General features: G+C 44.3%; 51 non-coding genes across 51 annotated transcripts; all 51 read left to right on the top strand.

Annotated features, from left to right (window-relative positions):
- Positions 1-25: 25 nt before the first annotated feature.
- Positions 26-98, top strand: TRNAI-GAU (transfer RNA isoleucine (anticodon GAU)). The gene has a single exon. It is a non-coding gene; the product is annotated as a tRNA-Ile (tRNA).
- A 367-nt stretch (positions 99-465) lies between these two features.
- On the top strand, positions 466-538 carry TRNAI-GAU (transfer RNA isoleucine (anticodon GAU)). Its single transcript has one exon. It is a non-coding gene; the product is annotated as a tRNA-Ile (tRNA).
- Positions 539-611: 73 nt separating this feature from the next.
- TRNAI-GAU (transfer RNA isoleucine (anticodon GAU)) lies at positions 612-684 on the top strand. The gene has a single exon. It is a non-coding gene; the product is annotated as a tRNA-Ile (tRNA).
- A 221-nt stretch (positions 685-905) lies between these two features.
- Positions 906-978, top strand: TRNAI-GAU (transfer RNA isoleucine (anticodon GAU)). The gene has a single exon. It is a non-coding gene; the product is annotated as a tRNA-Ile (tRNA).
- Positions 979-1,198: 220 nt separating this feature from the next.
- TRNAI-GAU (transfer RNA isoleucine (anticodon GAU)) lies at positions 1,199-1,271 on the top strand. Its single transcript has one exon. It is a non-coding gene; the product is annotated as a tRNA-Ile (tRNA).
- A 73-nt stretch (positions 1,272-1,344) lies between these two features.
- Positions 1,345-1,417, top strand: TRNAI-GAU (transfer RNA isoleucine (anticodon GAU)). Its single transcript has one exon. It is a non-coding gene; the product is annotated as a tRNA-Ile (tRNA).
- Positions 1,418-1,491: 74 nt separating this feature from the next.
- On the top strand, positions 1,492-1,564 carry TRNAI-GAU (transfer RNA isoleucine (anticodon GAU)). The gene has a single exon. It is a non-coding gene; the product is annotated as a tRNA-Ile (tRNA).
- Positions 1,565-1,784: 220 nt separating this feature from the next.
- Positions 1,785-1,857, top strand: TRNAI-GAU (transfer RNA isoleucine (anticodon GAU)). The gene has a single exon. It is a non-coding gene; the product is annotated as a tRNA-Ile (tRNA).
- Positions 1,858-1,931: 74 nt separating this feature from the next.
- Positions 1,932-2,004, top strand: TRNAI-GAU (transfer RNA isoleucine (anticodon GAU)). Its single transcript has one exon. It is a non-coding gene; the product is annotated as a tRNA-Ile (tRNA).
- A 220-nt stretch (positions 2,005-2,224) lies between these two features.
- Positions 2,225-2,297, top strand: TRNAI-GAU (transfer RNA isoleucine (anticodon GAU)). The gene has a single exon. It is a non-coding gene; the product is annotated as a tRNA-Ile (tRNA).
- A 74-nt stretch (positions 2,298-2,371) lies between these two features.
- On the top strand, positions 2,372-2,444 carry TRNAI-GAU (transfer RNA isoleucine (anticodon GAU)). Its single transcript has one exon. It is a non-coding gene; the product is annotated as a tRNA-Ile (tRNA).
- A 220-nt stretch (positions 2,445-2,664) lies between these two features.
- On the top strand, positions 2,665-2,737 carry TRNAI-GAU (transfer RNA isoleucine (anticodon GAU)). The gene has a single exon. It is a non-coding gene; the product is annotated as a tRNA-Ile (tRNA).
- A 74-nt stretch (positions 2,738-2,811) lies between these two features.
- Positions 2,812-2,884, top strand: TRNAI-GAU (transfer RNA isoleucine (anticodon GAU)). The gene has a single exon. It is a non-coding gene; the product is annotated as a tRNA-Ile (tRNA).
- Positions 2,885-3,251: 367 nt separating this feature from the next.
- Positions 3,252-3,324, top strand: TRNAI-GAU (transfer RNA isoleucine (anticodon GAU)). The gene has a single exon. It is a non-coding gene; the product is annotated as a tRNA-Ile (tRNA).
- A 74-nt stretch (positions 3,325-3,398) lies between these two features.
- Positions 3,399-3,471, top strand: TRNAI-GAU (transfer RNA isoleucine (anticodon GAU)). Its single transcript has one exon. It is a non-coding gene; the product is annotated as a tRNA-Ile (tRNA).
- A 73-nt stretch (positions 3,472-3,544) lies between these two features.
- On the top strand, positions 3,545-3,617 carry TRNAI-GAU (transfer RNA isoleucine (anticodon GAU)). The gene has a single exon. It is a non-coding gene; the product is annotated as a tRNA-Ile (tRNA).
- Positions 3,618-3,838: 221 nt separating this feature from the next.
- Positions 3,839-3,911, top strand: TRNAI-GAU (transfer RNA isoleucine (anticodon GAU)). Its single transcript has one exon. It is a non-coding gene; the product is annotated as a tRNA-Ile (tRNA).
- Positions 3,912-4,131: 220 nt separating this feature from the next.
- Positions 4,132-4,204, top strand: TRNAI-GAU (transfer RNA isoleucine (anticodon GAU)). The gene has a single exon. It is a non-coding gene; the product is annotated as a tRNA-Ile (tRNA).
- A 367-nt stretch (positions 4,205-4,571) lies between these two features.
- On the top strand, positions 4,572-4,644 carry TRNAI-GAU (transfer RNA isoleucine (anticodon GAU)). Its single transcript has one exon. It is a non-coding gene; the product is annotated as a tRNA-Ile (tRNA).
- Positions 4,645-4,718: 74 nt separating this feature from the next.
- On the top strand, positions 4,719-4,791 carry TRNAI-GAU (transfer RNA isoleucine (anticodon GAU)). The gene has a single exon. It is a non-coding gene; the product is annotated as a tRNA-Ile (tRNA).
- A 73-nt stretch (positions 4,792-4,864) lies between these two features.
- TRNAI-GAU (transfer RNA isoleucine (anticodon GAU)) lies at positions 4,865-4,937 on the top strand. Its single transcript has one exon. It is a non-coding gene; the product is annotated as a tRNA-Ile (tRNA).
- Positions 4,938-5,158: 221 nt separating this feature from the next.
- On the top strand, positions 5,159-5,231 carry TRNAI-GAU (transfer RNA isoleucine (anticodon GAU)). The gene has a single exon. It is a non-coding gene; the product is annotated as a tRNA-Ile (tRNA).
- Positions 5,232-5,451: 220 nt separating this feature from the next.
- TRNAI-GAU (transfer RNA isoleucine (anticodon GAU)) lies at positions 5,452-5,524 on the top strand. Its single transcript has one exon. It is a non-coding gene; the product is annotated as a tRNA-Ile (tRNA).
- A 73-nt stretch (positions 5,525-5,597) lies between these two features.
- On the top strand, positions 5,598-5,670 carry TRNAI-GAU (transfer RNA isoleucine (anticodon GAU)). Its single transcript has one exon. It is a non-coding gene; the product is annotated as a tRNA-Ile (tRNA).
- A 74-nt stretch (positions 5,671-5,744) lies between these two features.
- On the top strand, positions 5,745-5,817 carry TRNAI-GAU (transfer RNA isoleucine (anticodon GAU)). Its single transcript has one exon. It is a non-coding gene; the product is annotated as a tRNA-Ile (tRNA).
- Positions 5,818-6,445: 628 nt separating this feature from the next.
- On the top strand, positions 6,446-6,518 carry TRNAI-GAU (transfer RNA isoleucine (anticodon GAU)). Its single transcript has one exon. It is a non-coding gene; the product is annotated as a tRNA-Ile (tRNA).
- Positions 6,519-6,592: 74 nt separating this feature from the next.
- On the top strand, positions 6,593-6,665 carry TRNAI-GAU (transfer RNA isoleucine (anticodon GAU)). The gene has a single exon. It is a non-coding gene; the product is annotated as a tRNA-Ile (tRNA).
- A 220-nt stretch (positions 6,666-6,885) lies between these two features.
- Positions 6,886-6,958, top strand: TRNAI-GAU (transfer RNA isoleucine (anticodon GAU)). The gene has a single exon. It is a non-coding gene; the product is annotated as a tRNA-Ile (tRNA).
- A 74-nt stretch (positions 6,959-7,032) lies between these two features.
- TRNAI-GAU (transfer RNA isoleucine (anticodon GAU)) lies at positions 7,033-7,105 on the top strand. The gene has a single exon. It is a non-coding gene; the product is annotated as a tRNA-Ile (tRNA).
- A 219-nt stretch (positions 7,106-7,324) lies between these two features.
- On the top strand, positions 7,325-7,397 carry TRNAI-GAU (transfer RNA isoleucine (anticodon GAU)). Its single transcript has one exon. It is a non-coding gene; the product is annotated as a tRNA-Ile (tRNA).
- Positions 7,398-7,471: 74 nt separating this feature from the next.
- TRNAI-GAU (transfer RNA isoleucine (anticodon GAU)) lies at positions 7,472-7,544 on the top strand. Its single transcript has one exon. It is a non-coding gene; the product is annotated as a tRNA-Ile (tRNA).
- Positions 7,545-8,172: 628 nt separating this feature from the next.
- On the top strand, positions 8,173-8,245 carry TRNAI-GAU (transfer RNA isoleucine (anticodon GAU)). The gene has a single exon. It is a non-coding gene; the product is annotated as a tRNA-Ile (tRNA).
- A 74-nt stretch (positions 8,246-8,319) lies between these two features.
- TRNAI-GAU (transfer RNA isoleucine (anticodon GAU)) lies at positions 8,320-8,392 on the top strand. The gene has a single exon. It is a non-coding gene; the product is annotated as a tRNA-Ile (tRNA).
- A 220-nt stretch (positions 8,393-8,612) lies between these two features.
- TRNAI-GAU (transfer RNA isoleucine (anticodon GAU)) lies at positions 8,613-8,685 on the top strand. Its single transcript has one exon. It is a non-coding gene; the product is annotated as a tRNA-Ile (tRNA).
- Positions 8,686-8,759: 74 nt separating this feature from the next.
- TRNAI-GAU (transfer RNA isoleucine (anticodon GAU)) lies at positions 8,760-8,832 on the top strand. The gene has a single exon. It is a non-coding gene; the product is annotated as a tRNA-Ile (tRNA).
- Positions 8,833-9,051: 219 nt separating this feature from the next.
- TRNAI-GAU (transfer RNA isoleucine (anticodon GAU)) lies at positions 9,052-9,124 on the top strand. Its single transcript has one exon. It is a non-coding gene; the product is annotated as a tRNA-Ile (tRNA).
- Positions 9,125-9,198: 74 nt separating this feature from the next.
- On the top strand, positions 9,199-9,271 carry TRNAI-GAU (transfer RNA isoleucine (anticodon GAU)). The gene has a single exon. It is a non-coding gene; the product is annotated as a tRNA-Ile (tRNA).
- Positions 9,272-9,785: 514 nt separating this feature from the next.
- Positions 9,786-9,858, top strand: TRNAI-GAU (transfer RNA isoleucine (anticodon GAU)). Its single transcript has one exon. It is a non-coding gene; the product is annotated as a tRNA-Ile (tRNA).
- Positions 9,859-10,225: 367 nt separating this feature from the next.
- On the top strand, positions 10,226-10,298 carry TRNAI-GAU (transfer RNA isoleucine (anticodon GAU)). Its single transcript has one exon. It is a non-coding gene; the product is annotated as a tRNA-Ile (tRNA).
- Positions 10,299-10,518: 220 nt separating this feature from the next.
- On the top strand, positions 10,519-10,591 carry TRNAI-GAU (transfer RNA isoleucine (anticodon GAU)). The gene has a single exon. It is a non-coding gene; the product is annotated as a tRNA-Ile (tRNA).
- A 220-nt stretch (positions 10,592-10,811) lies between these two features.
- Positions 10,812-10,884, top strand: TRNAI-GAU (transfer RNA isoleucine (anticodon GAU)). The gene has a single exon. It is a non-coding gene; the product is annotated as a tRNA-Ile (tRNA).
- Positions 10,885-11,838: 954 nt separating this feature from the next.
- Positions 11,839-11,911, top strand: TRNAK-UUU (transfer RNA lysine (anticodon UUU)). Its single transcript has one exon. It is a non-coding gene; the product is annotated as a tRNA-Lys (tRNA).
- A 73-nt stretch (positions 11,912-11,984) lies between these two features.
- Positions 11,985-12,057, top strand: TRNAI-GAU (transfer RNA isoleucine (anticodon GAU)). Its single transcript has one exon. It is a non-coding gene; the product is annotated as a tRNA-Ile (tRNA).
- Positions 12,058-13,008: 951 nt separating this feature from the next.
- TRNAI-GAU (transfer RNA isoleucine (anticodon GAU)) lies at positions 13,009-13,081 on the top strand. Its single transcript has one exon. It is a non-coding gene; the product is annotated as a tRNA-Ile (tRNA).
- Positions 13,082-15,632: 2,551 nt separating this feature from the next.
- On the top strand, positions 15,633-15,705 carry TRNAH-GUG (transfer RNA histidin (anticodon GUG)). The gene has a single exon. It is a non-coding gene; the product is annotated as a tRNA-His (tRNA).
- A 1,099-nt stretch (positions 15,706-16,804) lies between these two features.
- TRNAI-GAU (transfer RNA isoleucine (anticodon GAU)) lies at positions 16,805-16,877 on the top strand. Its single transcript has one exon. It is a non-coding gene; the product is annotated as a tRNA-Ile (tRNA).
- A 797-nt stretch (positions 16,878-17,674) lies between these two features.
- Positions 17,675-17,747, top strand: TRNAI-GAU (transfer RNA isoleucine (anticodon GAU)). The gene has a single exon. It is a non-coding gene; the product is annotated as a tRNA-Ile (tRNA).
- A 661-nt stretch (positions 17,748-18,408) lies between these two features.
- TRNAI-GAU (transfer RNA isoleucine (anticodon GAU)) lies at positions 18,409-18,481 on the top strand. The gene has a single exon. It is a non-coding gene; the product is annotated as a tRNA-Ile (tRNA).
- A 220-nt stretch (positions 18,482-18,701) lies between these two features.
- TRNAI-GAU (transfer RNA isoleucine (anticodon GAU)) lies at positions 18,702-18,774 on the top strand. The gene has a single exon. It is a non-coding gene; the product is annotated as a tRNA-Ile (tRNA).
- An 807-nt stretch (positions 18,775-19,581) lies between these two features.
- On the top strand, positions 19,582-19,654 carry TRNAI-GAU (transfer RNA isoleucine (anticodon GAU)). Its single transcript has one exon. It is a non-coding gene; the product is annotated as a tRNA-Ile (tRNA).
- A 220-nt stretch (positions 19,655-19,874) lies between these two features.
- Positions 19,875-19,947, top strand: TRNAI-GAU (transfer RNA isoleucine (anticodon GAU)). Its single transcript has one exon. It is a non-coding gene; the product is annotated as a tRNA-Ile (tRNA).
- Positions 19,948-20,092: the final 145 nt, after the last annotated feature.

Below are 20,092 nucleotides of genomic sequence, written 5' to 3'. Positions count from 1 at the left end.
TACTTGACGATAATTCTTTGCCTAAGCTTCCGTGGCGCGGTGGTTAGCGCGTTCGGCTGATAACCGAAAGGTTGGTGGTTCGAGCCCAACCGGGAGCGTTGTTTTGTAGTCTTAGAAGTAACGTAAAAAGAAATATTTTTCCACAATACTTGAAGATGATCCTTTGCCTAAGCTTCCGTGGCGCAATGGCTAGCGCGTTCGGCTGTTAACCGAAAGGTTGGTGGTTCGAGCCCACTCGGCAGCGTTATTTTGAAGTTTTAGAAAAAACGTAAAAAGGAAATATTCTTCCACAATACTTGCAGGTCATTCTTTGCGTAAGATTCCTTGGCGCAAAGGTTAGCTTGTTCGGCTGTTAACCGAAAGGGTGGTGGTTCGAGCCCACACGGGAGCGTTGTTTTGAAGTCTTGGAAGTAACGTAAAAAGGAAATATTTTTCCACAATACTTGACGATCATTCTTTGACTAAGCTTCCGTGGCGCAATGGCTAGCGCGTTCGGCTGATAACCGAAAGGTTGGTGGTTCGAGCCCACGCGGGAGCGTTGTTTTGAAGTTTTAGAAGTAAGGTAAAAAGGAAATATTTTTCCACAGTACTTGACGATCATTCTTGCCTATGTTTCCGTGGCGCAATGGTTAGCGCGTTTGGCTGATAACCGAAGGGTTGGTGGTTCGAGCCCACCCGGGAGCGTTGTTTTGAAGTCTTAAAAGTAACGTTAAAAGGAAACATTTTTCCACAATACTTGAAGATGATCCTTTGCCTAAGCTTCCGTGGCGCAATGGCTAGCGCGTTCGGCTGTTCACCGAAAGGTTGGGAGTTCGAGCCCACCCATGTGCGTTGTTTTGAAGTCTTGGAAGTAACGTAAAAAGGAAATATTTTTCCACAATACTTGATGATAATTATTTGCCTAAGCTTCCGTGGCGCGGTGGTTAGCGCGTTCGGCTGATAACCGAAAGGTTGGTGGTTCGAGCCCACGCGGGAGCGTTGTTTTGAAGTTTTAGAAGTAAGGTAAAAAGGAAATATTTTTCCACAGTACTTGACGATCATTCTTTGCCTAAGCTTCCGTGGCGCAATGGTTAGCGTGTTCGGCTGTTAACCGAAAGGATGGTGGTTCAGGCCAACCCGGGAGCGTTGTTTTGAAGTCTTAAAAGTAACGTTAAAAGGAAATATTTTTCCACAATACTTGAAGACCATTCTTGCCTATGTTTCCGTGGCGCAATGGTTAGCGCGTTCGGCTGATAACCGAAGGGTTGGTGGTTCAGGCCAACCCGGGAGCGTTGTTTTGAAGTTTTAAAAGTAACGTTAAAAGGAAATATTTTTCCACAATACTTGAAGACCATTCTTTCTTAAGATTCCGTGGCGCAAAGGTTAGCGCGTTCGGCTGATAACCGAAAGGTTGGTGGTTCGAGCCCACCCGGGAGCGTTGTTCTGAAGTCTTAGAAGTAACGTAAAAATGAAATATTTTTCCACAATACTTGACGATAATTCTTTGCCTAAGCTTCCGTGGCGCGGTGGTTAGCGCGTTCGGCTGATAACCGAAAGGTTGGTTGTTCGAGCCCAACCGGGAGCTTTGTTTTGAAGTCTTAGAAGTAACGTAAAAAGGAAATATTTTTCCACAATACTTGACGATCATTCTTTGTCTAAGCTTCCGTGGCGCAATGGCTAGCGCGTTCGGCTGTTAACCGAAAGGATGGTAGTTCAGGCCAACCCGGGAGCGTTGTTTTGAAGTTTTAAAAGTAACGTTAAAAGGAAATATTTTTCCACAATACTTGAAGACCATTCTTTCTTAAGATTCCGTGGCGCAAAGGTTAGCGCGTTCGGCTGATAACCGAAAGGTTGGTGGTTCGAGCCCACCCGGGAGCGTTGTTTTGAAGTCTTAGAAGTAACGTAAAAATGAAATATTTTTCCACAATACTTGACGATAATTCTTTGCCTAAGCTTCCGTGGCGCGGTGGTTAGCGCGTTCGGCTGATAACCGAAAGGTTGGTTGTTCGAGCCCCACCGGGAGCGTTGTTTTGAAGTCTTAGAAGTAACGTAAAAAGGAAATATTTTTCCACAATACTTGACGATCATTCTTTGTCTAAGCTTCCGTGGCGCAATGGCTAGCGCGTTCGGCTGTTAACCGAAAGGATGGTGGTTCAGGCCAACCCGGGAGCGTTGTTTTGAAGTTTTAAAAGTAACGTTAAAAGGAAATATTTTTCCACAATACTTGAAGACCATTCTTTCTTAAGATTCCGTGGCGCAAAGGTTAGCGCGTTCGGCTGATAACCGAAAGGTTGGTGGTTCGAGCCCACCCGGGAGCGTTGTTTTGAAGTCTTAGAAGTAACGTAAAAATGAAATATTTTTCCACAATACTTGACGATAATTCTTTGCCTAAGCTTCCGTGGCGCGGTGGTTAGCGCGTTCGGCTGATAACCGAAAGGTTGGTTGTTCGAGCCCAACCGGGAGCGTTGTTTTGAAGTCTTAGAAGTAACGTAAAAAGGAAATATTTTTCCACAATACTTGACGATCATTCTTAGTCTAAGCTTCCGTGGCGCAATGGCTAGCGCGTTCGGCTGTTAACCGAAAGGATGGTGGTTCAGGCCAACCCGGGAGCGTTGTTTTGAAGTTTTAAAAGTAACGTTAAAAGGAAATATTTTTCCACAATACTTGAAGACCATTCTTTCTTAAGATTCCGTGGCGCAAAGGTTAGCGCGTTCGGCTGATAACCGAAAGGTTGATGGTTCGAGCCCACCCGGGAGCGTTGTTTTGAAGTCTTGGAAGTAACGTAAAAATGAAATATTTTTCCACAATACTTGACGATAATTCTTTGCCTAAGCTTCCGTGGCGCGGTGGTTAGCGCGTTCGGCTGATAACCGAAAGGTTGGTGGTTCGAGCCCAACCGGGAGCGTTGTTTTGTAGTCTTAGAAGTAACGTAAAAAGAAATATTTTTCCACAATACTTGAAGATGATCCTTTGCCTAAGCTTCCGTGGCGCAATGGCTAGCGCGTTCGGCTGTTAACCGAAAGGTTGGTGGTTCGAGCCCACTCGGCAGCGTTATTTTGAAGTTTTAGAAAAAACGTAAAAAGGAAATATTCTTCCACAATACTTGCAGGTCATTCTTTGCGTAAGATTCCTTGGCGCAAAGGTTAGCTTGTTCGGCTGTTAACCGAAAGGGTGGTGGTTCGAGCCCACACGGGAGCGTTGTTTTGAAGTCTTGGAAGTAACGTAAAAAGGAAATATTTTTCCACAATACTTGACGATCATTTTTTGACTAAGCTTCCGTGGCGCAATGGCTAGCGCGTTCGGCTGATAACCGAAATGTTGGTGGTTCGAGCCCACCCGGGTGCGTTGTTTTGAAGTCTTAGAAGTAACGTAAAAAGGAAATATTTTTCCACAATACTTGATGATAAGTATTTGGCTAAGCTTCCGTGGCGCGGTGGTTAGCGCGTTCGGCTGATAACCGAAAGGTTGGTGGTTCGAGCCCACGCGGGAGCGTTGTTTTGAAGTTTTAGAAGTAAGGTAAAAAGGAAATATTTTTCCACAGTACTTGACGATCATTCTTGCCTATGTTTCCGTGGCGCAATGGTTAGCGCGTTTGGCTGATAACCGAAGGGTTGGTGGTTCGAGCCCACCCGGGAGCGTTGTTTTGAAGTCTTAAAAGTAACGTTAAAAGGAAATATTTTTCCACAATACTTGAAGATGATCCTTTGCCTAAGCTTCCGTGGCGCAATGGCTAGCGCGTTCGGCTGTTCACCGAAAGGTTGGGGGTTCGAGCCCACCCATGTGCGTTGTTTTGAAGTCTTGGAAGTAACGTAAAAAGGAAATATTTTTCCACAATACTTGATGATAATTATTTGCCTAAGCTTCCGTGGCGCGGTGGTTAGCGCGTTCGGCTGATAACCGAAAGGTTGGTGGTTCGAGCCCACGCGGGAGCGTTGTTTTGGAGTTTTAGAAGTAAGGTAAAAAGGAAATATTTTTCCACAGTACTTGACGATCATTCTTTGCCTAAGCTTCCGTGGCGCAATGGTTAGCGTGTTCGGCTGTTAACCGAAAGGATGGTGGTTCAGGCCAACCCGGGAGCGTTGTTTTGAAGTCTTAAAAGTAACGTTAAAAGGAAATATTTTTCCACAATACTTGAAGACCATTCTTGCCTATGTTTCCGTGGCGCAATGGTTAGCGCGTTCGGCTGATAACCGAAGGGTTGGTGGTTCAGGCCAACCCGGGAGCGTTGTTTTGAAGTTTTAAAAGTAACGTTAAAAGGAAATATTTTTCCACAATACTTGAAGACCATTCTTTCTTAAGCTTCCGTGGCGCAATGGCTAGCGCGTTCGGCTGTTAACCGAAAGGTTGGTGGTTCGAGCCCACTCGGCAGCGTTATTTTGAAGTTTTAGAAAAAACGTAAAAAGGAAATATTCTTCCACAATACTTGCAGGTCATTCTTTGCGTAAGATTCCTTGGCGCAAAGGTTAGCTTGTTCGGCTGTTAACCGAAAGGGTGGTGGTTCGAGCCCACACGGGAGCGTTGTTTTGAAGTCTTGGAAGTAACGTAAAAAGGAAATATTTTTCCACAATACTTGACGATCATTTTTTGACTAAGCTTCCGTGGCGCAATGGCTAGCGCGTTCGGCTGATAACCGAAATGTTGGTGGTTCGAGCCCACCCGGGTGCGTTGTTTTGAAGTCTTAGAAGTAACGTAAAAAGGAAATATTTTTCCACAATACTTGATGATAAGTATTTGGCTAAGCTTCCGTGGCGCGGTGGTTAGCGCGTTCGGCTGATAACCGAAAGGTTGGTGGTTCGAGCCCACGCGGGAGCGTTGTTTTGAAGTTTTAGAAGTAAGGTAAAAAGGAAATATTTTTCCACAGTACTTGACGATCATTCTTGCCTATGTTTCCGTGGCGCAATGGTTAGCGCGTTTGGCTGATAACCGAAGGGTTGGTGGTTCGAGCCCACCCGGGAGCGTTGTTTTGAAGTCTTAAAAGTAACGTTAAAAGGAAATATTTTTCCACAATACTTGAAGATGATCCTTTGCCTAAGCTTCCGTGGCGCAATGGCTAGCGCGTTCGGCTGTTCACCGAAAGGTTGGGGGTTCGAGCCCACCCATGTGCGTTGTTTTGAAGTCTTGGAAGTAACGTAAAAAGGAAATATTTTTCCACAATACTTGATGATAATTATTTGCCTAAGCTTCCGTGGCGCGGTGGTTAGCGCGTTCGGCTGATAACCGAAAGGTTGGTGGTTCGAGCCCACGCGGGAGCGTTGTTTTGGAGTTTTAGAAGTAAGGTAAAAAGGAAATATTTTTCCACAGTACTTGACGATCATTCTTTGCCTAAGCTTCCGTGGCGCAATGGTTAGCGTGTTCGGCTGTTAACCGAAAGGATGGTGGTTCAGGCCAACCCGGGAGCGTTGTTTTGAAGTCTTAAAAGTAACGTTAAAAGGAAATATTTTTCCACAATACTTGAAGACCATTCTTGCCTATGTTTCCGTGGCGCAATGGTTAGCGCGTTCGGCTGATAACCGAAGGGTTGGTGGTTCAGGCCAACCCGGGAGCGTTGTTTTGAAGTTTTAAAAGTAACGTTAAAAGGAAATATTTTTCCACAATACTTGAAGACCATTCTTTCTTAAGATTCCGTGGCGCAAAGGTTAGCGCGTTCGGCTGATAACCGAAAGGTTGGTGGTTCGAGCCCACCCGGGAGCGTTGTTTTGAAGTCTTAGAAGTAACGTAAAAATGAAATATTTTTCCACAATACTTGACGATAATTCTTTGCCTAAGCTTCCGTGGCGCGGTGGTTAGCGCGTTCGGCTGATAACCGAAAGGTTGGTTGTTCGAGCCCAACCGGGAGCTTTGTTTTGAAGTCTTATGGCCTGTTCAGACTGACACATTTTGCGAGTTCGCATCTTCGCTTTGCTTGTTTGCAAGATCGCTCTACTGTCCACATTGGGTTATCGCTACTTTGCGTCCTCACCTCGCAAAGATACAAATTTCTTGCGACAAGGCCAAGATTTTCGCGACTTCGCGAAAACAACACCAATCACAGACGAAAGGAAGGCTGTAGCGATTAGTTTCGTTTTTCTCTTTGGACAACGTCGATAGAAAAGGGCAGATGGCGCAATTATTGCTCAAACTTTATTGGTGCTCAGAATTGGAAAAGCAAAATTTTTGCGTGTATCAGAACAGAAGTGCAAATGTTTTTTGTGATCTGTTGCGAAGATGCGAATAGACGAAGGCGCGAACACGCGAACGAGAGTTCAATGTGGACAAAGCTTTAGAAGTAACGTAAAAAGGAAATATTTTTCCACAATACTTGACGATCATTCTTTGTCTAAGCTTCCGTGGCGCAAGGGCTAGCGCGTTCGGCTGTTAACCGAAAGGATGGTGGTTCAGGCCAACCCGGGAGCGTTGTTTTGAAGTTTTAAAAGTAACGTTAAAAGGAAATATTTTTCCACAATACTTGAAGACCATTCTTTCTTAAGATTCCGTGGCGCAAAGGTTAGCGCGTTCGGCTGATAACCGAAAGGTTGGTGGTTCGAGCCCACCCGGGAGCGTTGTTTTGAAGTCTTAGAAGTAACGTAAAAATGAAATATTTTTCCACAATACTTGACGATAATTCTTTGCCTAAGCTTCCGTGGCGCGGTGGTTAGCGCGTTCGGCTGATAACCGAAAGGTTGGTTGTTCGAGCCCCACCGGGAGCGTTGTTTTGAAGTCTTAGAAGTAACGTAAAAAGGAAATATTTTTCCACAATACTTGACGATCATTCTTTGTCTAAGCTTCCGTGGCGCAATGGCTAGCGCGTTCGGCTGTTAACCGAAAGGATGGTGGTTCAGACCAACCCGGGAGCGTTGTTTTGAAGTTTTAAAAGTAACGTTCAAAGGAAATATTTTTCCACAATACTTGAAGACCATTCTTTCTTAAGATTCCGTGGCGCAAAGGTTAGCGCGTTCGGCTGATAACCGAAAGGTTGGTGGTTCGAGCCCACCCGGGAGCGTTGTTTTGAAGTCTTAGAAGTAACGTAAAAATGAAATATTTTTCCACAATACTTGACGATAATTCTTTGCCTAAGCTTCCGTGGCGCGGTGGTTAGCGCGTTCGGCTGATAACCGAAAGGTTGGTTGTTCGAGCCCCACCGGGAGCGTTGTTTTGAAGTCTTAGAAGTAACGTAAAAAGGAAATATTTTTCCACAATACTTGACGATCATTCTTTGTCTAAGCTTCCGTGGCGCAATGGCTAGCGCGTTCGGCTGTTAACCGAAAGGATGGTGGTTCAGGCCAACCCGGGAGCGTTGTTTTGAAGTTTTAAAGTAACGTTAAAAGGAAATATTTTTCCACAATACTTGAAGACCCTTCTTTCTTAAGATTCCGTGGCGCAAAGGTTAGCGCGTTCGGCTGATAACCGAAAGGTTGATGGTTCGAGCCCACCCGGGAGCGTTGTTTTGAAGTCTTGGAAGTAACGTAAAAATGAAATATTTTTCCACAATACTTGACGATAATGCTTTGCCTAAGCTTCCGTGGCGCGGTGGTTAGCGCGTTCGGCTGATAACCGAAAGGTTGGTTGTTCGAGCCCAACCGGGAGCTTTGTTTTGAAGTCTTATGGCCTGTTCAGACTGACACATTTTGCGAGTTCGCATCTTCGCTTTGCTTGTTTGCAAGATCGCTCTACTGTCCACATTGGGTTATCGCTACTTTGCGTCCTCACCTCGCAAAGATACAAATTTCTTGCGACAAGGCCAAGAATTTCGCGACTTCGGGAAAACAACACCAATCACAGACGAAAGGAAGGCTGTAGCGATTAGTTTCGTTTTTCTCTTTGGACAACGTCGATAGAAAAGGGCAGATGGCGCAATTATTGCTCAAACTTTATTGGTGCTCAGAATTGGAAAAGCAAAATTTTTGCGTGTATCAGAACAGAAGTGCAAATGTTTTTTGTGATCTGTTGCGAAGATGCGAATAGACGAAGGCGCGAACACGCGAACGAGAGTTCAATGTGGACAAAGCTTTAGAAGTAACGTAAAAAGGAAATATTTTTCCACAATACTTGACGATCATTCTTTGTCTAAGCTTCCGTGGCGCAATGGCTAGCGCGTTCGGCTGTTAACCGAAAGGATGGTGGTTCAGGCCAACCCGGGAGCGTTGTTTTGAAGTTTTAAAAGTAACGTTAAAAGGAAATATTTTTCCACAATACTTGAAGACCATTCTTTCTTAAGATTCCGTGGCGCAAAGGTTAGCGCGTTCGGCTGATAACCGAAAGGTTGGTGGTTCGAGCCCACCCGGGAGCGTTGTTTTGAAGTCTTAGAAGTAACGTAAAAATGAAATATTTTTCCACAATACTTGACGATATTTCTTTGCCTAAGCTTCCGTGGCGCGGTGGTTAGCGCGTTCGGCTGATAACCGAAAGGTTGGTTGTTCGAGCCCCACCGGGAGCGTTGTTTTGAAGTCTTAGAAGTAACGTAAAAAGGAAATATTTTTCCACAATACTTGACGATCATTCTTTGTCTAAGCTTCCGTGGCGCAATGGCTAGCGCGTTCGGCTGTTAACCGAAAGGATGGTGGTTCAGACCAACCCGGGAGCGTTGTTTTGAAGTTTTAAAAGTAACGTTCAAAGGAAATATTTTTCCACAATACTTGAAGACCATTCTTTCTTAAGATTCCGTGGCGCAAAGGTTAGCGCGTTCGGCTGATAACCGAAAGGTTGGTGGTTCGAGCCCACCCGGGAGCGTTGTTTTGAAGTCTTAGAAGTAACGTAAAAATGAAATATTTTTCCACAATACTTGACGATAATTCTTTGCGTAAGCTTCCGTGGCGCGGTGGTTAGCGCGTTCGGCTGATAACCGAAAGGTTGGTTGTTCGAGCCCCACCGGGAGCGTTGTTTTGAAGTCTTAGAAGTAACGTAAAAAGGAAATATTTTTCCACAATACTTGACGATCATTCTTTGTCTAAGCTTCCGTGGCGCAATGGCTATCGCGTTCGGCTGTTAACCGAAAGGATGGTGGTTCAGGCCAACCCGGGAGCGTTGTTTTGAAGTTTTAAAGTAACGTTAAAAGGAAATATTTTTCCACAATACTTGAAGACCATTCTTTCTTAAGATTCCGTGGCGCAAAGGTTAGCGCGTTCGGCTGATAACCGAAAGGTTGATGGTTCGAGCCCACCCGGGAGCGTTGTTTTGAAGTCTTGGAAGTAACGTAAAAATGAAATATTTTTCCACAATACTTGACGATAATGCTTTGCCTAAGCTTCCGTGGCGCGGTGGTTAGCGCTTTCGGCTGATAACCGAAAGGTTGGTGGTTCGAGCCCAACCGGGAGCGTTGTTTTGTAGTCTTAAAAGTAACGTTAAAAGGAAATATTTTTCCACAATACTTGAAGACCATTCTTTCTTAAGCTTCCGTGGCGCAACGGTTAGCGCGTTCGGCTGTTAACCGAAAGGTTGGTGGTTCGAGCGCACACGGGAGCGTTGTTTTGAAGTCTTGGAAGTAACGTAAAAACGAAATATTTTTCCACAATACTTGACGATCATTCTTTGTCTTTGCTTCCGTGGCGCAATGGCTAGCGCGTTCGGCTGTTAACCGAAAGGTTGGTGGTTCGAGCCCACTCGGCAGCGTTATTTTGAAGTTTTAGAAAAAACGTAAAAAGGAAATATTCTTCCACAATACTTGCAGGTCATTCTTTGCGTAAGATTCCTTGGCGCAAGGGTTAGCGCGTTCGGCTGTTAACCGAAAGGTTGGTGGTTCGAGCCCACACGGGAGCGTTGTTTTGAAGTCTTGGAAGTAACGTAAAAAGGAAATATTTTTCTACAATACTTGAAGATCATTCTTGGCCTAAGCTTCCGTGGCGCAATGGTTAGCGCGTTCGGCTGATAACCGAAGGGTTGGTGGTTCGAGCCCACCCGGGAGCGTTGTTTTGAAGTCTTAAAAGTAACGTTAAAAGGAAATATTTTTCCACAATACTTGAAGATGATCCTTTGCCTAAGCTTCCGTGGCGCAATGGCTAGCGCGTTCGGCTTTTCACCGAAAGGTTGGGGGTTCGAGCCCACCCATGTGCGTTGTTTTGAAGTCTTAGAAGTAACGTAAAAGGAAATATTTTTCCACAATACTTGACGATAATTCTTTGCCTATCTTTCCGTGGCGCAATGGTTAGCGCGTTCGGCTGTTAACCGAAAGGTTGGTGGTTCGAGACCACCCGGGAGCGTTGTTTTGAAGTCTTGGAAGTAACGTAAAAAGGAAATATTTTTCCACAATACTTGATGATAATTATTTGCCTAAGCTTCCGTGGCGCGGTGGTTAGCGCGTTCGGCTGATAACCGAAAGGTTGGTGGTTCGAGCCCACGCGGGAGCGTTGTTTTGAAGTTTTAGAAGTAAGGTAAAAAGGAAATATTTTTCCACAGTACTTGACGATCATTCTTTGCCTAAGCTTCCGTGGCGCAATGGTTAGCGTGTTCGGCTGTTAACCGAAAGGATGGTGGTTCAGGCCAACCCGGGAGCGTTGTTTTGAAGTCTTAAAAGTAACGTTAAAAGGAAATATTTTTCCACAATACTTGAAGACCATTCTTGCCTATGTTTCCGTGGCGCAATGGTTAGCGCGTTCGGCTGATAACCGAAGGGTTGGTGGTTCGAGCCCACCCGGGAGCGTTGTTTTGAAGTCTTAAAAGTAACGTTAAAAGGAAATATTTTTCCACAATACTTGAAGATGATCCTTTGCCTAAGCTTCCTTGGCGCAATGGCTAGCGCGTTCGGCTGTTAACCGAAAGGTTGGGGGTTCGAGCCCACCCATGTGCGTTGTTTTGAAGTCTTAGAAGTAACGTAAAAGGAAATATTTTTCCACAATACTTGACGATAATTCTTTGCCTATGTTTCCGTGGCGCAATGGTTAGCGCGTTCGGCTGATAACCGAAGGGTTGGTGGTTCGAGCCCACCCGGGAGCGTTGTTTTGAAGTCTTAAAAGTAACGTTAAAAGGAAATATTTTTCCACAATACTTGAAGACCATTCTTTCTTAAGCTTCCGTGGCGCAATCGTTAGCGCGTTCGGCTGTTAACCGAAAGGTTGGTGGTTCGAGCCCACTCGGGAGCGTTGTTTTGAAGTTTTAGAAAAAACGTAAAAAGGAAATATTCTTCCACAATACTTGCAGGTCATTCTTTGCGTAAGATTCCTTGGCGCAAGGGTTAGTGCGTTCGGCTGATAACCGAAAGGTTGGTGGTTCGAGCCCACCCGGGAGCGTTGTTTTGAAGTCTTAGAAGTAACGTAAATAGGAAATATTTTTCCACAATACTTGACGATCTTTTTTTGCCTAAGCTTCCGTGGCGCAATGGCTAGCGCGTTCGGCTGTTAATCGAAAGGTTGGTGGTTCGAGCCCACCCGGGTGCGTTGTTTTGAAGTCTTAGAAGAAACGTAAAAAGGAAATATTTTTCCACAATACTTGAAGGCCATTCTTTCTTAAGCTTCCGTGGCGCAATGGTTAGCGCGTTCGGCTGTTAACCGAAAGGTTGGTGGTTTGAACCCACACGGGAGCGTTGTTTTGAAGTCTTGGAAGTAACGTAAAAAGGAAATATTTTTCCACAATACTTGACGATCACTCTTTGTCTAAGCTTCCGTGGCGCAATGGCTAGCGCGTTCGGCTGTTAACCGAAAGGTTGGTGGTTCGAGCCCACTCGGGAGCGTTGTTTTGAAGTTTTAGAAAAAACGTAAAAAGGAAATATTCTTCCACAATACTTGCAGGTCATTCTTTGCGTAAGATTCCTTGGCGCAAGGGTTAGTGCGTTCGGCTGATAACCGAAAGGTTGGTGGTTCGAGCCCACCCGGGAGCGTTGTTTTGAAGTCTTAGAAGTAACGTAAAAAGGAAATATTTTTCCACAATACTTGACGATCTTTTTTTGCCTAAGCTTCCGTGGCGCAATGGTTAGCGTGTTCGGCTTTTAACCGAAAGGATGGTGGTTCGAGCCCACCCGGGAGCGTTGTTTTGAAGTCTTAAAAGTAACGTTAAAAGGAAATATTTTTCCACAATACTTGAAGACCATTCTTTCTTAAGATTCCGTGGCGCAAGGGTTAGCGCGTTCGGCTGATAACCGAAAGGTTGATGGTTCGAGCCCACCCGGGAACGTTGTTTTGAAGTCTTAGAAGTAACGTAAAAAGGAAATATTTTTCCACAATACTTGACGATCATTCTTTGACTAAGCTTCCGTGGCGCAATGGCTAGCGCGTTCGGCTGTTAACCGAAAGGTTGGTGGTTCGAGCCCACCCGGGTGCGTTGTTTTGAAGTCTTAGAAGAAACGTAAAAAGGAAATATTTTTTTACAATACTTGAAGATCATTCTTTGCCTAAGCTTCCGTAGCGCAATGGTTAGCGCGTTCGGCTGTTAACCGAAAGGTTGGTGGTTCGAGCACACCCGGGAGCGTTGTTTTGAAGTCTGGAAGTAACGTAAAAAGGAAATATTTTTCCACAATACTTGAAGATCATTCTTTGCCTAAGCTTCCGTGGCGCAATGGTTAGCGCGTTCGGCTGTTAACCGTTAGGTTGGTGGTTCGAGCCCACCTTGGAGCTTTGTTTCGAAGTCTTAGAAAAAACGTAAAAACGTCATATTCTTTCAAAATACATGACGATTATTTTTTGCTTAGCTTCCAAGGCGCAATGGTAAGCGCATTAGGCTGTTAACCGTAAGGTTGGTGCTTCGAGCCCACCCGGGAGCGTTGTTTTGAAATCTTAGAAGTAACGTTAAATGAAATATTTTTTCACAATACTTGAAGATCATTCTTTGTCTAAGCTTCCGTGGCGCAATGGTAAGCGCATTAGGCTGTTAACCGTAAGGTTGGTGCTTCGAGCCCACCCGGGAGCGTTGTTTTGAAGTCTTAGAAGTAACGTAAAAAGGAAATATATTTTCATAAAACTTGAAGATCATTCTTTGCCTAAGCTTCCGTGGCGCAATGGTTAGCGCGTTCGGCTGTTACCGAAAGGTTGGTGGTTGAGCTCACCCGGGAGCGTTGTTTTGAAGTCTTGGAAGTAACGTAAAAAGGAAATATTTTTCCACAATACTTGATGATAATTCTTTGCCTAAGCTTCCGTGGCGCGGTGGTTAGCGCGTTCGGCTGATAATCGAAAGGTTGGTGGTTTGAGCCCACGCGGGAGCGTTGTTTTGAAGTTTTAGAAGTAAGGTAAAAAGGAAATATTTTTCCACAGTACTTGACGATCATTCTTTGCCTAAGCTTCCGTGGCGCAATGGTTAGCGTGTTCGGCTGTTAACCGAAAGGATGGTGGTTCAGGCCAACCCGGGAGCGTTGTTTTGAAGTCTTAAAAGTAACGTTAAAATGAAATATTTTTCCACAATACTTGAAGACCATTCTTGCTTGAGCTTCCTTGGCGCAATGGTTAGCGCGTTCGGCTGTTAACCGAAAGGTTGGTGGTTCGAGCCCACCCGGGAGCGTAGTTTTGAAGTCTTAGAAGTAACGTAAAAACTAAATATTTTTCCAGAATACTTGAAGATCATTCTTTGCCTAAGCTTCCGTGGCGCAATGGTTAGCGTGTTCGGCTGTTAACCGAAAGGATGGTGGTTCAGGCCAACCCGGGAGCGTTGTTACCTCTCCGAGTGACGTATGTCACGGAGAGGTTCTAATTTCGACGTATCTGTGTGTGTGTGTTTGTGTGTCTGTCTGTTGTTATTGACTTACACCCCAGGGGACCGGGTTTGCAGTTTCCGAATCGAAGCAAATGTGTTCGCTATTTCCGGACCGCATTCACAGTTTTCGGAAAATTCAAAACTTGAGGCTATCCACAATTCAACTAGTCACTATTATTTCATCTAACTAGTCAATTGTCCATTCCACATGAACACCAATCTGTATTCATTGGCTTTAACACCACCATCTTCTGGCCGTTGTTTTCGTCTATCCCACATAGACACCAGTCCGTACTTACTGGCTTCTAACACCAGCATCTTCTTGTCATTGTCCATCCCACATGGACACCAGTCTGTACACCTGGCTTCTACACCACCATCTTCTGGTCTTTCTTTTAGTCCATCCCACATGGACACCAGTCTGCACACCTGGCTTCTACTCCATCATCATCCTTAAGGTTAAGACATACGCGGCGATCGGCCAGGGTTACGAGAAACGTCCGACCTCCCAATGGTGTGGCTTCCACCAAAGGTTCACGCAATTGCGCTTTTCTTATCCATAGCAGTGATTCGAAACCGTTATATACTACCTATTTGAGTAAGGCGATGCAACCGGCGTATGCTTCATTTCAAACGCCAATATTAGTCAAGTCTCTCAAGAATGTTTAATTGTTCTTTATCCACACGATGTAACGCTCAATAAGGCGAACAATTAAAAAAGAAAATTTTAAATATTAATTATATTTATTTTAATATTTAAGATAAAGTTGTTTCTCAATTCAAAATTAATACGGAAAGAGTTAAAAAGCAGTCTATGTTTTTGTCCGTGTGTGTCCGTCCGTTGTTACACTAGTGCACCGCGTTAGCAGTTCGCCTTATGTTTTGTGGAAAGAAATCCTACAAAACCTTAATATTTGGTTTTCTCATAATGTAAAATTAATATTTGGAAATATTTTTCGTAATTTCGATGCCTTTGGTGGCTTTGTAGCTATAAAGCTCTGTTTCATTTTGATATCCCAAGAATATTTTTTATATTATTATTTGAAATGGATGTTTATATATTACTTAAGCTATACTACATCTGTTTATAGCATAATCCTTTCTAAAGTGATTACAAGAAGAACGCTACTATGGTGGTCAAATGAGCTTTTATTTGTCATTAGGCCTAGTGAACCAAAAAGTAAACGCCTGGGTTTGGTTTTCGTTTCTGTAATGCAGAAACATTAACGGTTCAGTGTGAGCCGAAAGTTAAATACACTTATTAATAATTAGGCTTAGATTAAATAATCATGGTAGAAATCTGGGCCGCGTTCAGCAGAGCTTATCGCTCTTAGCAGTGTCCTACAGAACGGGAGTTTGTTTTTGAATATTGACGTCACGGTGCTCAAGGCTGAGCCAGCGCGGTCTTCAAAGTCGGGTTTTGGATAACGTGACGTAAAACGCGTAGTTCTCAGGTTGGCGAAAAAAACATGGAGGAATTAATACAGATAGCTCATCCTGATTCTGACGGGACTAGCTATTTAATTGGCGTGAAACCAGTTGATCACGCGAGAATTTTAAGAGACAAGTTAGTTTCTAATTTTAATTTAAAAGTTGTTATCTATCTCTATAAATATATTATCATACAATTTTTGTTAAGCCTTGGTACCTTGCACCAAAGAGGGTAGAAAGAGGAGGAGTAGAAGCTAGCGGCTTTGGCAAGGCATTTTACCTACCCTCTTTGGTCTGATAATAATCGGATTGTAGCTTAGTGTTTTCATGATTTTTATGGTGCGCATTTACTTTCAGTGTGTGTAGCCACAAATTAGCTTTGGTGTTATGTAACGTTAACAGTCATGTTGACAAACTAAGAAAATCTTTGTATCGTATCGTAAAAAGGAAATATTTTTCCGAAATACTTGACGATCATTTTTTGCTAAGCTTCCGTGGCGCAATGGTTAGCGCGTTTGGCTGTTAATCGAAAGGTTGGGGTTTCGAGCCCACCCGGGAATGTTGTTTTGAAGTCTTAGAAGTAACGTAAAAAGGAAATATTTTTCCATAATACTTGAAGATCATTCTTTGCCTAAGCTTCCGTGGCGCAATGGTTAGCGCGTTCGGCTGTGAACCGCAAGGTTGGTGGTTCGACGCCACCCGGGAACGTTGTTTTGAAGTCTTAGAATTAACGTAAAAACGAAATATTTTTTGGAAATACTTTACGATCGTTCTTTGCCTTAGCTTCCGTGGCGCATTGGTGAGCGCGTTCGGCTGCTAACCGAAAGGTTGTTGGCTCGAGCCCACCCGAGAGCGTTGTTTTGAAGTCTTAGAAGTAACGTAAAAAGGAAATATTTTTCCACAATACCTGAAGATCATTCTTTGCCTAAGCTTCCGTGGCGCAATGGTTAGCGCGTTCGGCTGTTAACCGAAAGGTTGGTGGTTCAACGCCACCCGGGAGCGTTGTTTTGAAGTCTTAAAAGTAACGTTAAAAGGAAATATTTTTCCACAATACTTGCAGACCATTGTTGCTTAAGCTTCCGTGGCGCAATGGTTAGCGCGTTCGGCTGTTAACCGAAAGGTTGGTGGTTCGAGCCCACCCGGATGCGTTGTTTTGAAGTCTTAGAAGTAACGTAAAAGGAAATATTATTCCTCAATACTTCATGATCGTTTTTTGCCTATGCTTCCGTGGCGCAATGGTTAGCGTATTCGGTTGTTAACCGAAAGGTTGTTGGTTCGAGCCCACCCAGGAGTTTTGTTTCGAAGTCTTAGAAAAATGTAAAAACGAAATATTTTCTGGAAATACTTGACGATCGTTCTTCGCCTAAGCTTCCGTGTTGCAATGGTTAGCGCGTTCGGCTGTTAACTGAAAGGTTGGTGGTTCGAGCCCACCCGGGACCGTTGTTTTGAAGTCTTAGAAAAAACGTAAAAACGTCATATTCTTTCAAAACACTTGACGATCATTTTTTGCTAATCTTCCAAGGCGCAATGGTAAGCGCATTAGGCTGTTAACCGTAAGGTTGGTGCTTCGAGCCCACCCGGGAGCGTTGTTTTGAAGTCTTAGAAGTAACGTAAAAAGGAAATATTTTTTCACAATACTTGAAGATCGTTCTTTGCCTAAGCTTCCGTGGCGCAATGGTTAGCGCGTTCGGCTGTTAACCGAAAGGTTGGTGGTTCGAGCCCACCCGGGAGCGTTGTTTTGAAGTTTTAGAAGTAACGTAAAAAGGAAATATTTTTCCACAATACTTGATGATAATTCTTTGCCTAAGCTTCCGTGGCGCGGTGGTTAGCGCGTTCGGCTGATAACCGAAAGGTTGGTGGTTCGAGCCCACGCGGGAGCGTTGTTTTGAAGTCTTAGAAGTAACGTAAAAAGGAAATATTTTTCCACAGTACTTGACGATCATTCTTTGCCTAAGCTTCCGTGGCGCAATGGTTAGCGTGTTCGGCTGTTAACCGAAAGGATGGTGGCTCAGGCCAACCCGGGAGCGTTGTTTTGAAGTCTGAAAAGTAACGTTAAAAGGAAATACTTTTCCACAATACTTGAAGACCATTCTTGCTTAAGCTTCCGTGGCGCAATGGTTAGCGCGTTCGGCTGTTATCCGAAAGGTTGGTGGTTCGAGCCCAACCGGGAGCGTTGTTTTGAAGTTTTATATTTAACGTAAAAAGGAAATATTTTTCCACAATACTTAAAGATCATTCTCTGCCTAAGCTTCCGTGGTGCAAACGTCTGCGCGTTCGGCTGTTAACCGTAAAGTTGGTGGTTCGAGCCCACCTTGGAGCTTTGTTTCGAAGTCTTAGAAAAAACGTGAAACGTCATATTCTTTCAAAATACTTGACGATCATTTTTTGCTAAGCTTCCAAGGCGCAATGGTAAGCGCATTAGGCTGTTAACCGTAAGGTTGGTGCTTCGAGCCGACCCGGGAGCGTTGTTTTGAAGTCTTAGAAGTAACGTTAAAAGGAAATATTTTTTCACAATACTTGAAGATCGTTCTTTACCTAAGCTTCCGTGGCGCAATGGTTAGCGCGTTCGGCTGTTAACCGAAAGTTGGTGGTTCGAGCCCAACCGGGAGCGTTGTTTTAGAAGTAACGTAAAAAGGAAATATTTTTCCACAATACTTGATGATAATTCTTTGCCTAAGCTTCCGTGGCGCGGTGGTTAGCGCGTTCGGCTGATAACCGAAAGGTTGGTGGTTCGAGCCCACGCGGGAGCGTTGTTTTGAAGTCTTAGAAGTAACGTAAAAAGGAAATATTTTTCCATAGTACTTGACGATCATTCTTTGCCTAAACTTCCGTGGCGCAATGGTTAGCGTGTTCGGCTGTTAACCGAAAGGATGGTAGTTCAGGCCAACCCGGGAGCGTTGTTTTGAAGTTTTAGAAGTAACGTAAAAAGGAAATATTTTTCCACAATACTTAAAGATCATTCTCTGCTTAAGCTTCCGTGGCGCAAACGTTAGCGCGTTCGGCTGTTAACCGTAAGGTTGGTGGTTCGAGCCCACCTTGGAGCTTTGTTTCGAAGTCTTAGAAAAAACGTAAAAACGTCATATTCTTTCAAAATACTTGACGATCATTTTTTGCTAAGCTTCCAAGGCGCAATGGTTAGCGCGTTCGGCTGTTAACCGAAAGGTTGGTGGTTCGAGCCCAACCGGGAGCGTTGTTTTGAAGTTTTAGAAGTAACGTAAAAAGGAAATATTTTTCCACAATACTTAAAGATCATTCTCTGCTTAAGCTTCCGTGGCGCAAACGTTAGCGCGTTCGGCTGTTAACCGTAAGGTTGGTGGTTCGAGCCCACCCGGGAGCGTTGTTTTGAAGTCTTAGAAGTAACGTAAAAATGAAATATTTTTCCACAATACTTGACGATAATTCTTTGCCTAAGCTTCCGTGGCGCGGTGGTTAGCGCGTTCGGCTGATAACCGAAAGGTTGGTTGTTCGAGCCCAACCGGGAGCGTTGTTTTGTAGTCTTAGAAGTAAGGTAAAAAAGAAATATTTTTCCACAATACTTGAAGATGATCCTTTGCCTAAGCTTCCGTGGCGCAATGGCTAGCGCGTTCGGCTGTTAACCGAAAGGTTGGGGGTTCGAGCCCACCCATGTGCGTTGTTTTGAAGTCTTAGAAGTAACGTAAAAGGAAATATTTTTCCACAATACTTGACGATAATTCTTTGCCTATGTTTCCGTGGCGCAATGGTTAGCGCGTTCGGCTGATAACCGAAGGGTTGGTGGTTCGAGCCTACCCGGGAGCGTTGTTTTGAAGTCTTAAAAGTAACGTTAAAAGGAAATATTTTTTCACAATACTTGAAGACCATTCTTTCTTAAGCTTCCGTGGCGCACGGTTAGCGCGTTCGGCTGTTAACCGAAAGGTTGGTGGTTCGAGCGCACACGGGAGCGTTGTTTTGAAGTCTTGGAAGTAACGTAAAAAGGAAATATTTTTCCACAATACTTGACGATCATTCTTTGTCTAAGCTTCCGTGGCGCAATGGCTAGCGCGTTCGGCTGTTATTCGAAAGGTTGGTGGTTCGAGCCCACTCGGCAGCGTTATTTTGAAGTTTTAGAAAAAACGTAAAAAGGAAATATTCTTCCACAATACTTGCAGGTCATGCTTTGCGTAAGATTCCTTGGCGCAAAGGTTAGCGCGTTCGGCTGTTAACCGAAAGGTTGGTGGTTCGAGCCCACACGGGAGCGTTGTTTTGAAGTCTTGGAAGTAACGTAAAAAGGAAATATTTTTCCACAATACTTGACGATCATTCTTTGACTAAGCTTCCGTGGCGCAATGGCTAGCGCGTTCGGCTGTTAACCGAAAGGTTGGTGGTTCGAGCCCACCCGGGTGCGTTGTTTTGAAGTCTTAGAAGTAACGTAAAAAGGAAATATTTTTTTACAATACTTGAAGATCATTCTTTGCCTAAGCTTCCGTGGCGCAATGGTTAGCGCGTTCGGCTGTTAACCGAAAGGTTGGTGGTTCGAGACCACCCGGGAGCGTTGTTTTGAAGTCTTGGAAGTAACGTAAAAAGGAAATATTTTTCCACAATACTTGATGATAATTATTTGTCTAAGCTTCCGTGGCGCGGTGGTTAGCGCGTTCGGCTGATAACCGAAAAGTTGGTGGTTCGAGCCCACGCGGGAGCGTTGTTTTGAAGTTTTAGAAGTAAGGTAAAAAGGAAATATTTTTCCACAGTACTTGACGATCATTCTTTGCCTAAGCTTCCGTGGCGCAATGGTTAGCGTGTTCGGCTGTTAACCGAAAGGATGGTGGTTCAGGCCAACCCGGGAGCGTTGTTTTGAAGTCTTAAAAGTAACGTTAAAAGGAAATATTTTTCCACAATACTTGAAGACCATTCTTGCCTATGTTTCCGTGGCACAATTGTTAGCGCGTTCGGCTGATAACCGAAGGGTTGGTGGTTCGAGCCCACCCGGGAGCGTTGTTTTGAAGTCTTAAAAGTAACGTTAAAAGGAAATATTTTTCCACAATACTTGAAGATGATCCTTTGCCTAAGCTTCCGTGGCGCAATGGCTAGCGCGTTCGGGTGTTCACCGAAAGGTTGGGGGTTCGAGCCCACCCATGTG

This window comes from Phalangium opilio, unplaced genomic scaffold (assembly GCF_054372755.1).
Source record: "Phalangium opilio isolate 3A_F unplaced genomic scaffold, DU_Popi_V2 ptg000032l_1, whole genome shotgun sequence".
NCBI lineage: Eukaryota > Metazoa > Arthropoda > Arachnida > Opiliones > Phalangiidae > Phalangium > Phalangium opilio.
This window is presented reverse-complemented; position numbering and strand designations above follow the sequence as displayed.